Source organism: Oryctolagus cuniculus, chromosome 18 (assembly GCF_964237555.1).
Source record: "Oryctolagus cuniculus chromosome 18, mOryCun1.1, whole genome shotgun sequence".
Taxonomy (NCBI): Eukaryota; Metazoa; Chordata; class Mammalia; order Lagomorpha; family Leporidae; genus Oryctolagus; species Oryctolagus cuniculus.
Window position 1 is genome coordinate 24,018,337 of NC_091449.1, and position 16,578 is coordinate 24,034,914.

General features: G+C 45.3%; 1 long non-coding RNA gene across 2 annotated transcripts in view; it reads left to right on the forward strand.

The window, feature by feature from the left end:
* The window catches only part of LOC103352342 (uncharacterized), a 128,219-nt gene that overhangs the window by 29,703 nt on the left and 81,938 nt on the right, over positions 1–16,578 (forward strand). The window contains exon 3 of one of the 2 annotated variants that reach the window (XR_001795694.3): positions 5,911–6,063. The exons of the other annotated variant lie outside the window; for it this stretch is intronic. This is a non-coding gene — a long non-coding RNA (uncharacterized lncRNA). The remainder of the gene's footprint in view (positions 1–5,910; positions 6,064–16,578) is intronic. 2 annotated transcript variants of the gene reach the window in all.

The window sequence follows — 16,578 nt, forward strand, 5'->3', positions numbered from 1 at the left end:
ACCCATGCGAGGTCATCCCATCCACACCCAGTGAGGATTCCCACATTTGTGGCAGTCCCTGGGCAGCCGCTAGACCCCATCTCACCCACATGTTTGTCGTTAATCTCAAAGTGGATGCAAAATTCAGGCCCTGGATTTCAACGCCTGTAAAAAGGCTTCTGCTAACCAAGGGTCGAGGATATGCTTGTGTCTTTCCAGAGAATGCAGGACAGCCCATTTGGGTACCAGCCAGAAACATCAAGCCTGCAACTGACAGCCAACCAGAACCAGCTGAACAAGACCGAGAGTCAGCCTTGTTAGCAGACGCACCTGCCCTATCATCCTACCCTGAGGAACTGCCCATAGCCACATCCTCTACTGCTTTATACCCCACTAGCTCTGGTCAGCCACTCAAACGGCCCACAGCCTGTGTGTGGTCACGCCATTCCTGATAACCATTGTTCCTCATTCCTACCCGATCTGAGCAAGCACACCTGTGGTCTCCCGTTTTGAGTGCTGGTTAGTCAACGACAGGTAAGATCCCCTGGGGGACAACCTAAGACAGGCACAGCTGTGTACGGAGACCACACGGAAACGGGGTCAACAATGGAGACCACACGGAAACGGGGTCAACAATGGTGCAGCCAAGAATCATGCCTTCCATTGCTAAAAAATAAACAAAAAAGGGGAAATGTGGTGGAAAGAGAAGGCCATGCCAAGACGGCCGCTGACAACAGAGCCTGCCTGGCAACAGGCTGTGATTGGATGGCTTCGGAAACTGCCTGGCAACAGGCTGTGATTGGTTAGAGCATAGACCACCCCTTGACCAGGTTGGCTGCCTTGGCTATATAAGCTGCTGTAGCAACTGAAATGAGTCTGCAAGCTGCTCGCCTCAGGCCTGCTTTCACCCGACTCCCGGGGTCTGTGTGGTGACTCTGCGCCTCTTGCCCCCACCACGCTGCTCCTCTCAGAACGAATCCACCTCGACACCCAGGAAGGGAGCTGGGTCAGAAGTAGAGCAGCCAGGAGTCCAACTTGTGCTCCAAAATGGAAGCCAGTGTTGCAAGCTTCAGCCTATCCTGCTGTGCTACAGTACCAATCCATGCAGTTTATTTAGAGCACACCAAACTTAACATGAAATAACCCGTTCATGAAAACATCTGTGAGCATGCAGGAACAACGCATCAAGATTCAGATGATGTTTCAATGTCCTCTTAACATGAAAATCCTGTGATTTGGGGGGCAGATTACAATTAGCACTCTCCCATGCCGTTACACAATGATCATGTCGGCACTATACTATTTTTTTTGTTTGTTTTAGTGAGGCTGATGCAAGATGGACCAGATCTCTGTGAGTGACTGTGAACTGACTTTTGGCATTACAGCCTTGGATGTTTGCTTCTAGATATTTGTAGATATGTATAGGATTAGCTGATGATGGTGAGACCCGGCCAAGCTCTCCTATAGTGAGGATGTGTGCCTGGATTATTCTGATTATCTTAAGATAGGCCAGAAAATCCTTTTTGTTTTAATCCCGCTGTTGATCTTTCTTTTTCTGTCTTGAGTGTGTAGGTCCAGTTTCCTGACTTGGCAAGTGTAGGGTGCAGAATTGATGGATACCAGATGGTCCATTTCATCTTCTAAATAACCCTTGAACTTTCCATTTCTGAAGGTATCTAAATGTCTTCAATGGCTTCTAATAACAATCCAGACCTTTGCCCAGCCTTGCTGTCCAGCCTGATGTCCCTGGCCACTCCTAGCCTCAGCCCCATCATACCTGCCCATCCCCACCCATCTGCATTTTGGTTGCCAGGCAGCACCAAGCTCCCTCCCTCTTCCCGCTCACTCCCCATGTGATTACCCCCTTACTCTTCCTATAGGTCTTAACAAAGGGGATATTTTCTCTTGGAAGACTTCCCTGATCTGTGTGACCTGGTTATGTCCCTTTACTGTCCCTTAGTACTTTGTGACCTTTTGTTCACAGCTTTTTATGATGCTATGGTTTGTTTGTGTCACCGCTGACTCCATGCCAGTCCCCTCACCATACTCCTAGGAGTCTGTGAAGTCATCCACCTTGTTGGGCTAGCATAGTGCTTAGCACTAGTAGATGATAATGAATTAAAAACAATAGTGAATGAATGAACGAATGAGTGTAATGGAGTTTGTCTTCAACTCCATATCAGATCATTCTGTTTAATTGTGTAAAACAGAGAACTGAATGGTAGGAAACATGGTGACATTTAGGTGGGTTGTAGGACCCATTGAAGAAATTGTGATAGAAATACATCTTAATTGATGCTCATGGATATAAGTGTCAAGTATAGAAGGTTCCAATTACTTGCGTTGTCTTATTAGTCAAAGGCATGCTTGCTTTTTTTTTTTTTTTTTGATAGGCAGAGTGGATAGTGAGAGAGAGAGACCGAGAGAAAGGTCTTCCTTTTGCCGTTGGTTCACCCTCCAATGGCCGCCACGGCTGGCGCACTGCGGCCGGCGCACTGCGCTGATCTGAAGGCAGGAGCCAGGTACTTATCCTGGTCTCCCATGGGGTGCAGGGCCCGAGCACTTGGGCCATTCTCCACTGCCTTCCCTGGCCACAGCAGAGAGCTGGCCTGGAAGAGGGGCAACCAGGACAGAATCTGGCACCCTGACCGGGACTAGAACCCGGTGTGCTGGCGCCGCTAGGTGGAGGATTAGCCTATTGAGCTGCGGCGCCAGCCCCCTGCTTGTATTTTAATAATGAAATGATGTAGAACCACAGGGCACCTGCTATGGCCATGTTTGCACTGAGGGAGAGGTTCATCTGCTTCAGCTGAGAATTCTTGTAGTCCAAACTCTTGGCAAAGTCCAAGAAATGGGGGCTGCATCTCACAGCTGTAGGGAAGACGTGCGTTCCCCTCTTTTGGAAGGACTTTGCTGAACACCATTCGTTTCACTCACCTTGGATTCAGAATAGCCTTGATTTTTATCTCTAAGACAGAGATTATCAAGAGAAATCTTAATTTGGAGCAGAAATTTGTTAAGTTGTATTCTACTTTGTAAGAAAAAAATAAACTCAAGGGAATATAGTGATAGTGTTAGTGCCTCAAGTCCTCTCTTTTTAGAATATTTTATCTAGTCGTTTTCATGCTAATTTTCAAAGTCAAGAGAAATGACATAGCATAGAGGTTAAGGGCACAGATTCTGGGGCTGGACTGCCTGGGTTAATTTCCTGGCCTGGTTGGTGTCACTTAGTTGCTGAATAATCCCACTTTCTCCCTTTAACTCACAAAGAATGAACATTCCCCGCCTCACATTGTTATTGTGTGAATGTTGGGAACAAATACACTGGAAAATGGCTAAAAGAGGGTCTCTATAGAAGGCAATATTGAAGTATTAGCTATTACTGCACCTTGACACATGGTAGGATATGTAGTTTTACCATTTGGATGCATCGATAGGGCTTGTACTTCACAATCTCTCAGTCTCTTGTTTAAGTTTTAAAGCACGTAGGGTTTATGTGGTGTTGAAGAAGTTGCTGTGACTCTTGGGAGAATCTCTGCCTTCAGGGAAGTTGGGCAGAGAGATCCCTCTAGGCACAACTGCAGAATGCACTGGGTCAGGGCTGCCACTGTGGCGCCGCAGGTAAAGCCTCTGCTTGCAATGCCAGCATCCCATATGGGTACTGGTTCATGTCCTGGCTGCTCCACTTCTGATCCAGCTCCCTGACAATGGTCTGGGAAAAGCAGCAGAACATGGCCCAAGTGCTTGGGCCCCTGCCACCAACAACAAGGACCTGGATGGAGCTCTTGGCTCCTGGTTTCAGCCTGGCCCAGCCCTGGCCATTGCAGCCACTTGGGGAGTGAACCAGTAGATGGAAGATCTTTCTCTCTCTCTCTCTCTCTCTCTCTCTCTTTCTGTAACTGACTTTCAAATAAGTAAGTCTTTTTTAAAAAATGCATTAAGCCCATTTCTTCATTCAACAAATATTTTCTGAGCACCGGCTGTGTGCCCAGAGCTGCTTCAGTACTAGGAATACAGTGGCAGAAAGCACAAACCAAATCTCTACTCTTGTGGACCTTGTGAGAGAGGTAGAAGTAAACAGGTAAACAGGCAGACCCATACCTAGCATAATTTCAGTGCTATGAAGAAATTGCAGAACAAGGGGTAGGAGATACCGGAGCTTGGTGGGAGTCCCTGTTGTAGAAAAATGAGGCATTGAGAGGAAGCTGTCCCGAGGAACTACAAAGATACAATCCAGGGATTGCACTGTTCCAGGCTGGAGGGACCACAAAATGAACAGAGCATGGGCTGAGCAACACCAAGCCCAGGAAGACAAGAGAGGACCCAGAGGGTCTTGGAGAGAATGATGAGCGTGGCTTGGCAGAGCAAAGGTGGAAGACAGTTCTTTGCTCTGTTGGTGGGACTCAGAGAAGGGACTTGGAGAGGAGCAGGACTACTCATGCAGTCGTGGTGCCTCGTGGGGGTTGTGTGAGAATCCTACAGTTTACTTCTGAGGGCCCAGCTCCGCCAGTTTCTCCAGCTGGTGCCGTGTCAAGCTCAGCCCCTTCCCCTCTCCCTCTCAGGACTGGGAAGCTGGAGCAGGTGCAATGAGGCCAGCAGAGAGCCCAAGAGAAAATGGGATTTTAAAGTTGTTAGGGCATTTTGGCATTCAGTTCCCCGAGATGAACAGAGTGTCTTGTCTGGTAATTGCAATTAATGGCTCTGCTATTCAAGCATATCCGTCAATAAATCTCCTCTAATAACCGATTGGGCACAGTCGTTGCCATAGTTATGTCTCTAAATTGAGCCCAGGGTAGTTGGCCATGACACTGACCTTACCAGGGTCAGGGCTGCTTCCTGACTGTATGACTCCATATCCCAGGAATTAAAGCCACCCTCCAAAGGACTGGCTTCGAGCCAACTGAAAGACAAGCTCAGCCCTCAGCTTTACTGCCTGGAGATTTCCTGTAAATCTCTCAAATGTGGAATAAAAACGTTCGAAACCCCATAACGTCGATGGTTGTAGTGATTTTGTGCAATCTACTTTTGTGCCACGCTGGGCACGTTGTCAGTCGGGAGACCCCACATCAGATGGGCGATCGTTGGGTTATTCACACCAGCCTTATCTCAGCCTCCTTGCCGATGAGGTCAGTCCCTCACCCTCACTGTGGAGTCGTTTTCTTCAATTCTCCCTTTCTAAGACAATTCCTTCCTCCACCCCAAGTACTGTCTCGAGAAGCCCATCTGTGTCTTAACCCCACCTCTCCACTCTCCCGCGAGTCATTGCTCGGCAACCACCATACTCACTTGTTCCGTTCCGGGGTCGGTTTGCCGAAGCTCCAGTCATTGCTGGAGCTCACATTTGGAGAGTGGCTCTGCCCCTGGTCCTTCCTCTTACGACTCACCTGCATCCTTGGGGGATCCTGGATTTCTAGAATGCCATCTCAGAACCGAGCCTGGAACAGCTAATGAGGTGGGGGTATTTTTAAATGTGTCTATTTATATGTTTGAGATGATTGCAGGTAATTACACAGAAGGCGGAAGAAGGGACTGGAGGCAAAACTGCTCAGTAAAATAGTTTTTCTTAAAGTCCTATCTGTGTGCAATCTCTTTTAAAAAAAATTGCAAAAAACAAAACAAAACAAAACAAAAAAACCACCCACAAAAACCCGAAACCAACCAAACAAAAAACCCAACAGGCATGACAAAGCTACTTTATTTTTCTCTCTGTGGCTGGACCTACGCTTGACTTAAGCTTTCCAAACTATTCATTGCCCTCCATGTTGCTTCTTCGCTCTTCTTTCCCTGTTTGTCTCAGAACTGATGTTGCAGAAGTTTAGAACAGGGAGATTCTCGGAGACAGGCAGAGTGGGGAGGTCAGGGCTGGGAGCTCAGTTTCTGCACCATTTTCCTCTCGGGCATGCGCAGGCTCAGCATGCCATCCCTCTTCAGCAGGGTATCCGTGAGAAGGTTGGAGAAGCATTTCCACATGCCTGAAATCTGCCAGGACTTCCCTGGAAGACAAAGTGAACTGTTCATTGGTTTGCTTCTGACTTTCGCAGTAACCTCCAAATATCATACAAATGATATGTGCCTTCAAAGTGGGTAAGTTTGGAGAAGCCCCTGGGCCCATGCGGGAATGCTCCTTTCTTTTGAACTGTGGCATTTCAAATTGCTACCAAGGGCGAACCTAGCAGTCCTCACGTGTGTGTTCAGATAGGAGAAAATGCTCATGCTTTTAAAATGCCGCGCATCGGTGCTTATAAAAATATTTTGATGGATGTCTGATGGAATTTGAATTATTAAGCAATGTCAAATAGAATTTGGGCTTCACTGTTAATGATCTGTCATTGAAAGGAGTTATCAAAATCTCAAGAGATTTGTTTTAATAAGAGAGGAAAAGGGGGAAAGCAAATTAAATCCAATAAACACGTGGAATGGAGAGCAGCTGGAGGAACTCTCTTCCTTTCTTCCTCCCCTTTTCTCCTCTGAGCGTGGTTCTCCTCTCCAGCCCTATTGAGGCGGTGGACACGGGCATCCAATTAGTCCTGGGTGTCCCTGCGTCTGTAGTTCCCCATCACTTTGCCTTCTTGCAAACCCATGAACTATCTCCAGATTTCTAGACCCCACTCCGAGCGCATTTCTTCTGCATGCTGGCTGGCCAGTGCAATTCAGTTGGGCAAACACGTGTATTGTTCATCGCCACGTTTAGAGAGGCAGCCAAATACAGACAACTAGATACTTTCAGTTCCAGTAGAGGGCAGATGGCAGATGGGGCTCTTAACAGCAGTGCTGCTCTTCACACTCCTGCACATCCAGGGTGCGCACAGTGCCTACCTGGCAAGCCCACCACGTACTGGCTCCAGGAAGAGGAGGGCTGGCTCTGGTTCCTCCTCCCCAAGGAATCAGAGAAATGGTGATGAGAACTGACAACTAGGAGGGGAATGAATGCAAGTGGAGAGGAGAATGGACAGCAAGTCAGAGGAGCGTGGAGGAAACTGAGAGACCAGGGAAGAAATACAGTGCAGGTGGGATTATAGCAGAGGCACCATGGAGTGGGACCAGCACCTCCAGCAAACCCCGGCCTCCAGCGGCCATCTCCCCTTTACCGCCCTTTCCCCATCCCTCTCTTCTCTGTCTTCTCCCTGGGAACTTCCTTTGTCTTATCTTCATGATTGACTTTCCCTTTGAATGACAACCCAAAGCAGTTTTTAAAAAACTGTTTATTTTTTATATTTCAATATTTTTTATATTTCAATTGAATTTTGCATTTAAAATTCAAGACAAAAAATGGGAGGACAGTGAAAATGAAGTCTCCTCCATCCATGTTACCAGTCCCTCAGTTCCTCTACAAAGGAACTGTTGTTAATGGTTTGTTGTATTTTTTTTCCAAAGAGATTCTATGCAAATACATACATACCAAGCATACTATACACAGTTTTGCACATTGCTTTTTTTTTCCCACTTAACCATATGATCTTGGAAATGGAGCCACATTGGTATGTATAGAACTGCCTTGTTGATTTCAAAGGCTGCACAGTATTCCATTTTATGACTTCGCCATAATTTGCTTTACAAGTCTTTCTGTTGACGGACATTTAGTTTGTTTCTAAGCTTTTTCCGTCATACATTTCCTTGTACCTACGTCTTTGTGCACCTGCATGTGTCTGTCTGATTTTTTTTTTTTTTAGAATGCAACAGCTGGTCAGATGGTATACGCATTTTAAAATTTGGAAAATATCATCACATTTCCCCCTTTTCTAATTTACAGTGCCACCTTGCCAAGCCAGTGTTATCAAAAGTTGATCTTTGACAATCTGTTAGGCAAAACATGTATCTCCTTGAGTGAGTGAGTTCGCTGGCATTTCCCTCTCTGTGAACTGTTTGTTCATGTTAGGGGGAGTTTTGATCAATCCAGATGGAAGAGTGTCAGGTTCCTGGAGGTCACCAACTGGGGAAGATTGAAGAGAGGGAGGAAAAGAGCCAAGTAAGCTATCTGAAGGAACGATAAACTCAAGGACTATTTCCCTTTCTAAGGAAACCACTGTATCTGGATTATACCGTGTCAATATGCCAGACACTCACAGATGGTTCTTCAGTTCAGTTTGATGAATTGACGTGCCTTCCCCCGGACTGTGCTGTAAAAGCCTTTTCCCTCACAGACCTGGTCCTCACAATGGCATCCTAGCATGCCTGCAGTGTGCTTTCATTGAAAACTGCATATAAACCGACTGTTTCATTGCAAATAAAAGTTTAGATTTACTGTGACGTGACCACAAAGTGGTCTTTTCACCCATAAAGCGTTCTGTTGCCTGCTTCCTCTGGTGCATTAGACCGAAGTGAGCCATCTCATTTTCAGGGAGTGACCTTGAGGTGGCAGCAACATTACATTCAATTCTGTGATGCACCAAGTCCATTACAAAGTGAAAGTAAAAATTGCAATAAATCAGAATAATACTGATTGTTATAATTTTATTATCAGAGCATTAAGTCAATAAAACTTATCTGAAATGTCATTTGAATTGTATACAATTTTTACTAGTTATCCAGTATGTCTTAAAAGCATGTTTAAAACAACAAAATGAAGAAATCAGTGATAGATTGTGCAAAAGCTGGGGTTTGTCTCATGCTGTAGTAAAACTACATTCTCATTTGGCATTTACATTGTAAAATATTCTTTTTGCAGACTTTTAACTATACAATGATGCCTTAAGCCTGCCCAACTGTATTTAGTGCTTCATTGTCTGGTTACTTATTTTCCTATTGTTTAGTCCTTTTTCATTTATGATTTTATATAGGAAGGTCATCTAGTATATGGCATCCTCTCAAGAAAGGAGAATGTGGTTGTTTTTTTAAATAATGAGGAATAATGAAACTTATTTATGAAGGAAGTCAGAAAAATTTATTGAAGAATCACTGTGAGAGAAACATGCAAATTAAAAACACCTGCTTAATAGCATATTCATTACCATGGAGCTTCCAAGTAATGAAATAGTTGTGTAAAAGGTGATGCAATATTGCATATATCAGGTACAATAGATGATTACCATGCATTTTTATCTTGTCAATTGCTATTAGATTATCATAGTAATATTGTATAATTACTTAAGATGTTAAGATGCAAAACACTGAAAATGTTGAGGCCCATATCTTTGCAGTGTTTAAAAAAATTTGTGTGATAGATTGCTGACATGTAAGTTGGAAAAATAGATTATGAATGTGTCCCTAGCTTGACAGTGTGACTGGCATTTTGATGATCATGTTGGTTTGGGAGTCACTAACATCTCTTTAAAGAAAATGCAGTGTTGAGGCCCTCTGCTGTGGGGTGCAGACACAGGACTGGGGGTTGAGCAACTCGTGTCCCCTTCCAGCTCTGCCTTCATCCAGGTCCATGTCCATGGCCTCAGTTAGAGACTGGGCCCCTGAGCTCCAGTTATCTTCCTGTGCAGTGAGCTGTGCAGGAGTAAGTGCAATCTCTCATGCAATCAGCAGGCATTCACGGGTGCCAACTATGGGTTGGGAACTGTGTTGGGGGCTGGGGGTCCTGAGATGAATGAGGCAGAAGCCAGGCCTGTGAGTGACTCACAGTACAGTGGAGAAGGAAGGTGTGGGTAACCAAAGCCCATGTGGGCATGATGCAGGGCGTGGTGGGGGTGCTGGGGTCCCAGGGGGTGACCAGGACTCATGTCACAGACTGAACACTTACTCTCTCTGGGTACGTGGCGCATGCTTTACATGTGTAGTTTCTTACCATCCTCTCCCTCACCCCTTGTTACAGAGGAATTACCATCACCCCATAATACCGATAGAGAACCTGAGGTACAGAGAATTGACGGTTACTCAAGAAAACATAGTGAATACAAGGGTGCTTCAGAAAGTTTGTGGAAAATGGAATTAAAAGATAAATTTATGTTGGTGCAAAAAAATGTGGAAATCCAGGCATCTACAGGATTTACAAATAGTTCATGGAAAATATGTATTATGAAAAAACTATCCATGGATTTCAATTTTTTTTTGGTACCAGAATGAACTTATCTTTTCATACCATTTTCCCCTGAACCTTCTAAAATACCCCGTAGGTGCTGAGCTGAGAGTATTACACAGGCCCTCTTCCTCTATATGCAATACCATATCCATGTGTTCCTCTGCTTCCCTTTTACTCTGACTCAGAGAATGCACTTTGTGTGGAGAACTAACAGAGAACAGTGCACACAGCTGACTTCAACCTTATGCAGGGGCTGGCTCATAGTCTAGAGCCATTCTTGGGCTAATGTCCACGGGCCTCTGAGTATTGCTGACTCAGCGTCCGAGGAAACCTTAAAGAAATCTCCCCTGGGGATTACTCAAGCCTGAACGGTGGAGCCATGCAATGGTTGTTAGGTGCAGGGCTCCAGAGTCAGACTTCCCCAGGTCAAATCCCAGGGATAAGACACTTAATGCCTCAGCTCCTGTTCTCCAGCCATGACATGGGAATACCCATCTATGTCTTTCTCATAGACTTGCCTTGTGATTGAAGTAGACAGTCCCAGCGATGGCTCAAGCCCAGAGCCTGGCATGTTAAAAGTGCTTGATAAGTGTTTTCCATAACTATCATGATTACTGAATGCCTTTTCTTCCTGGGCAATTGGCATAAATAGATATATTATAGGAAATATGAAGCAAAATTAAATTAGAAACTCACATTTTATCCAAATGCAACTGATACAAAGATTAAAGCACTGTACAGTTAAATCTAAATAATTGAGAAATGCCTTTTGGTAATAGCAACCAGCATTGCAAATCTCAAATAAGTTGATTATTAGGTAAGATCCTTATTCCTCTCTCACAAGAAGTATTGACTAAATTTTGATGACAGTGTCAATTTGAGAGGGCTGATTGAATATGTTAGAAAATGTTTGTGTAAAATGGTCTAACAAGATAAGTTCCTTGAAGTGCACTAATAACAGCATATATTTATGTATTTCAGAATTGGCCTGCCTTCTGGCTCTTCCTTTGTGTGCTGATGGTGTCACTCTTTTGGAACTGGGAGTCTGGTCACAGTCCAACCCTCTGACTGTATGGGACTCCCAAGTAGCTCTGATTTGTCAGTCAGTTTTCTCAGAGCCACACATTGCCTCAACAGAGCTTGTTCTAATAAGTTATGGAACCAGCTCACAAACACATCATGGAACAAAGAAGTCCCAAATGGCTTGCAAATACTAGGTTCTTGGAGACACATAAGGACAATATCTCCGTTTAGGAAGGGAGATTTTCAGACATTTTTCTGAAATCTTAAGAGAGTAGATCACAAAATGTGTAAAAACAAGTCGTGGCTCTCCAGGGTCCATCTTTTCAATCAGTATGTGTTGGTGTAAAACCAACGAGCTACACGACTTCTGAGCTTGGCCTAGGGGGCCCCTCGCTGGGAAGATGTTGGCCTTGTCTGGAGCAGAAACTCCACTGTGATCAGTTGCAATGTGAGTTGAATCAAGAGCTGGTGCTGCTTCCTGAGCTTCCTGACATCACTCTGTTTTTGGCAGTTGAAATGGACCATGCAGCTTGTCAGAAAATCAATGGACAGTTGGGCTTCTGGTGCTTGGAAAGTGACACACACATTGTCACGTACACTTGATCACAGAACATCTACAAAAACATGCGCATATGCATGCCCACACTTTCTCTTCTGACTTATTTCAACGGAGAAGGCCTTTCTTTTTCACGATAAGCCAAAAACATGTGTTATCATTGCTACCCAAACCTTTTGTTATTGTGGCTTACGTTTGTTTTTGAAGCGTAGCTTGCATCATCTCCTTTTCGTAGCCCAATGATGCTGATGAGCTCCAGGCAGTGCTCAGTGAAGTAGAAGTTGCAGCAAAACTCAGAAAGCCTGGAGTTGCTTTTGGAGAGTCTGATCCCTCTGTTGCCCTCTCTGATCCTGTGGGAAGAGGGTTTGGCTGCACCCAGCGAGTGTCCGCCTGTGGAAGGAGCAGAGACTCATGTTACCAAAAGCTCTGCTGTCAGAGCTCACAAACCCATTCCTGCCTGTACTACAAAGAGGTAGGAGGAAAGCAGGGAGGGTCCCCTGGACTCTTCTAGGTATGTGGTGGACTCTGGTGAAGCTCTGGTGAGCATGCCTGGGGATTCAGATGCTTGGCTCAGCCCAAGGTTCCAGGTTCATCTGGACTAGCAAAAGAGAGACCAGGCACAGAATACTTTGGCTGGGTAGGCTTTTTTTTCCCTGTCCCCTAAAAAAGAAAAATCCTATTTTACTGCTAGTGTCAGACACAGGAGGACTTTTATATTTAGAGATGAGAGTAAGGAAGTCTGGTGCCTTTGTTCCTAAATTCTTACTCCCACCCTCACTCCAGGTTCAATCTGCCTTAGACCAAACTCTTAAATTGTCTTACTCACTCCAGAACACTAAATTTTCCTGAGTCTAGTTATTCCAACAAGAGCAGAGGGCACAGAAATATGGAAAAATGGAATGAGCTGTTTCCTGGAGTGATGCAGAGGTATACTTTTTGGAAAAGGATCATTGTCTGGATAGTATTCGCTTGATGACTCCAAATGTTCAAGATGGTAACCTCATTGAACTAGTTTGCTGTTTTCATCTTCATCATCATAACCACCCCTATTTTCCTTCGTCTTGTAAGAAAAAAACGAAGATTCTGGCTGCCCACTTTGTATAGTTACTTACCAGGTTAACAGGCTGCAGTGTTCAATGCAAAACAAATCGCGAGGTTGGCACTGAGCAGTGTGAAATCCAATTGGCTAGAAGCTGTGTCTCATTAGAGGCCATCCACACAGCAATCAGATGCACTTGGAAATAGTTGGGTGATTCCTTTACAGGAATCACAGAAGTGATATTGCTGCTAGGCAGCCAATCGATTCCCACGAATCTGTTTGCAGTTTCTCTTCCTCGATATTCTGCCTCTTCTAACATTTCATCCCCCTGCACACTCGGTCTGCTTTTGCGTACTCTACTCCATCAAGCACACTACCATCTTCAGAGACACTCTTTTCTACATTAGGTTGGCTTCAAGACCCACTGGGTTAAGTGTGAAGTCTAGGTCTCCCACTGATTCGTAGGGTAAAGCCTCTCCTGCCCTCTGCAGATAAGAAACACATTTCTGGCAGAGAAGAAAAGCCTGCCTTTGGTTGTATCTCCACAAAAGGGATGTTTATATTTATGCCAGCATGTGTTTCTAACCTCTGCTTGACATCTGTTTGAAAAGGTAGCTTAAAATTCATATGCAAATAAAAGCTAAACGATTTCTCATGTTGCAGTGTTAAATGTTGCCACTACTTGTATTTCTGTTTTTTATTTAAAAATTTACTTATTTCTTATCTGAAGGCAGAGGGGCAGAGATATCTCCCATACACTTAATTCTGTCTCCAAACGTCTGTAACATCCAGGACTGGGCCAGGTCTGGAATCAGGAGCTGGGAATGGAATCTGGAGCTCCCTGTGGGTGACCTGCACCTAAGTACTTGAACTATCACTTGCTGCCTTCCAGGGAGTTCATCAGCAAGAAGCTGGATTGGAAGTGGAGGTAGGACTTCCAATAAAGAAGCAGACACTCCAGTAGAGAATGTGGGCATCCCAAGTGGCATCTTAACCACTGTGCCAGATGTCTGCCCTATACTTACATTCGTTATGAACTGACTCCTAAGTTCCTAAAAAACAAAAACAAAGCCTATATCCTCCTAAGAATGATGAAAAGGGCTTATCTTTTATCCTGACACAATGATAACTCATTTATACTGAGTGTTCAAACTCTAAAGCTACAGGAGTTGTCCTGAGTCTCTTTACATCCCATTTCAATGCCATCTCCTCAAGAGGGGCTTTCCCTGGCTCCCCTGGTTATAGGAGTAGCCTCACGAACCCTGCCAATGTCTTGCAGTCACTCCATCCTGTTGTGGTTTTTTTCAAGGCATTTACAACTTTCTGAAGGCATATTATCTGTGACATGTTTACAACTTCCTTGTTGCAAGTGTTAGAGGAACAAGGACCTTGCTTGTGGACCAAGGACCTCAGCTGTGTGGGGGCATTCAGCACCCAGGACAGCACCCAACCCTTGGTACAACAGACGAACTAGTGACGGATGACCTCATTCCGAGTCCCCGAGGCTAACACATTAGGTCATTGCATCACTTCTCTTTGTAGTCTTTTTGGCCTATAAGAGTCTCTTGCCTTATTTTCTGTTTTCCTGAAAGTTTTTGTATTAGCAGTCCTCCCAGGTTTACTTTTTATTCTGCTTTGCCATTGCTTATGAAAGTCATTCTACACAAAGCCATCTGTGATGGTTTCCCAATATCAGAAGTGGGGCAGTGTCTAATTTTCACATCTTGATGTTCGCATGCTGAGCCAAGCTAATCTGTTCTGGGATGACACTGAATCAAAGAGATGCTGGAAGGGCAACCCAGGGACCACAGTCCCTGGAAGGCCGCTGTGAAGTCAGGAGGGGCCTCTTTTGCTAGAAAATGACCTCAGCTGGGGCAGGCATTGTGGTGCAGCAGGTTAAGCCGCCACCTGCGACACCAGCATCCATATTGGAACATTGGTTTGAGTCCTGGCTGCCCTTCTTCTGATCTGGCTCCCTGCTAATGTGCCTGGGAAGACAGTGGAATTTGGTCCAAGTACTTGAGCCCCTGTCACCTATGTGGGAGACCTGGTTAGAGTTCTAGGCTCCTGGCTTTGACCTAGCCCAGCCCTGGCCATTGGGACCATTTGGTGGAGTGAATTAGCAGATGGAAGATTTCTCTCTCTCTTTGTCATTCTGCCTTTAAAATAAATAAAATAAATGACCATCTGCCTTTTTGGGGAACTGGCACTGCCTAGAAGTTATATGGCTTGGTCACTGTGAGGAAACAGGGTGAAAAAGGCAAAATGGGTAGGAAAGTGGGCACTAGAGGAGCCCCCATGGAGAAGGATCCTCAGTGCTCCCCAGTGGACAGCCATAGTGGGGGAATAAGCATTTGTGTTTTCACAGGATATTTTTCACAACAGGAAGTCATCTCCTTGTTGTATACTGTGTAAGAAAATATCCTATGAACGCACAGGTATATAAGAAGTGATATAAGAAAGGTGTCTCTTTGTTGTCTGCATGCATGTTTGATGATTCATGTTGCCATTGAAGGACATCTATGTACCAGGCAGAGAAATCCTTCTGGCTCCAGGATGCCAGAAACCATCAGTCCTTTGAAGGATAAACATTTTACCCAAACCAGTCTAGTTCCTCAGATTCTCTAGTTCTGAGGTTTTATGAACTGATTACTAGAAAGGGGAGATGGAGATTGTTCTTCTGGGTAAAGTCAACTTGGGAGATGTTTGCAGGGAATTCAGTGATGGAGATCGTGGAGATAATGAAAATCAATAGTGCATCTGAAGTGATCTTACAGTTCAATCTGAGCACTTTTTTTTGCACATACAATTTGTGAGAAAATTCATTCTATTGTGGCAGTGAGCCCATTCCATATAAATGCACAAATGTTCCGTTAATAACCATCACTCCCTCACATTGCATTGTGAACAGTGTGGAACAAAAGCCAGCATCCTGGGATGGTAGGATCGAAAAGACATGAGCCCGTCTTAGGGTGGAGTAAATCAAACCTAGAGAGGGGAAGAAGGCTCTGGAAAACCAGGTGCAAAAGTCATTAGTCCCAGAGCTAGGTGTGCACCCAGCGCTCCTCCTCTGTTTTCTTCCAGCAACGTGTCAGCTTCCCTTTGTGTTCAGCTCCCATGTCCTGCTTGCTGTGTGTGTTCTACTCACATGTCAGCCGAGACCTTGCTCTCACACCCTCCCAAAGTCTTGCGTGGTCACTAAGTTGACAGAGAGGGTCTACAGTGTAATAAGAAATAGAGTTGCGCTTTGCTTACAGTTCCTGGCACTGAGCTCCTAAAATCCTTGGGATTTCCTGAGCGAGAGGAGTGCCTTATGCGGCTCATCATCAGCCCCTTTGATCATACTGGAGTTCATGCTAATGAGTGACTTAGGCTGCACCCCTGGGAAGCCTCAGAATGGGGCTGGTGGTGATCAGAAGGTGGAACTTTCAGTCCCATGCACCAACCTCTGAGAAAGGGAGGAAGACTGAATATTAAGCCCTAAATACTCTTGAACCATGAGATACGGTGAACTGACTGATGAACACATCCAGGCTGAGAGGGTGGCACAGCTCAGCTCTGTGGGGTCCAGGTTGTTCCCCAGACCGTTATGACTGCTGGTCCCTCCTCTTCCCACAATGTGCCATGCTCCTCCTGTGGGATGCCCAGTGTTTTTTTTTTTTTTTTTTTTTTTGACAGGCAGAGTGGATAGTGAGAGAGAGAAACAGAGAGAAAGGTCTTCCTTCTGTGCTGATCCGAAGGCAGGAGCCAGGTGCTTCTCCTGGTCTCCCATGGGGTGCAGGGCCCAAGCACTTGGGACATCCTCCACTGCCTTCCTGGGCCACAGCAGAGAGCTGGCCTGGAAGAGGGGCAACCGGGAAAGAATCCGGCGCCCCAACCGGGACTAGAACCCGGTGTGCCGGCGCCGCTAGGTGGAGGATTAGCCTATTGAGCCAGGGCGCTGGCCCCGAATGTTTTATACCCGCTTTTAGTTTTCACAACAGGGAATGGATACCATTGGCCTCATTTTAAAGATTA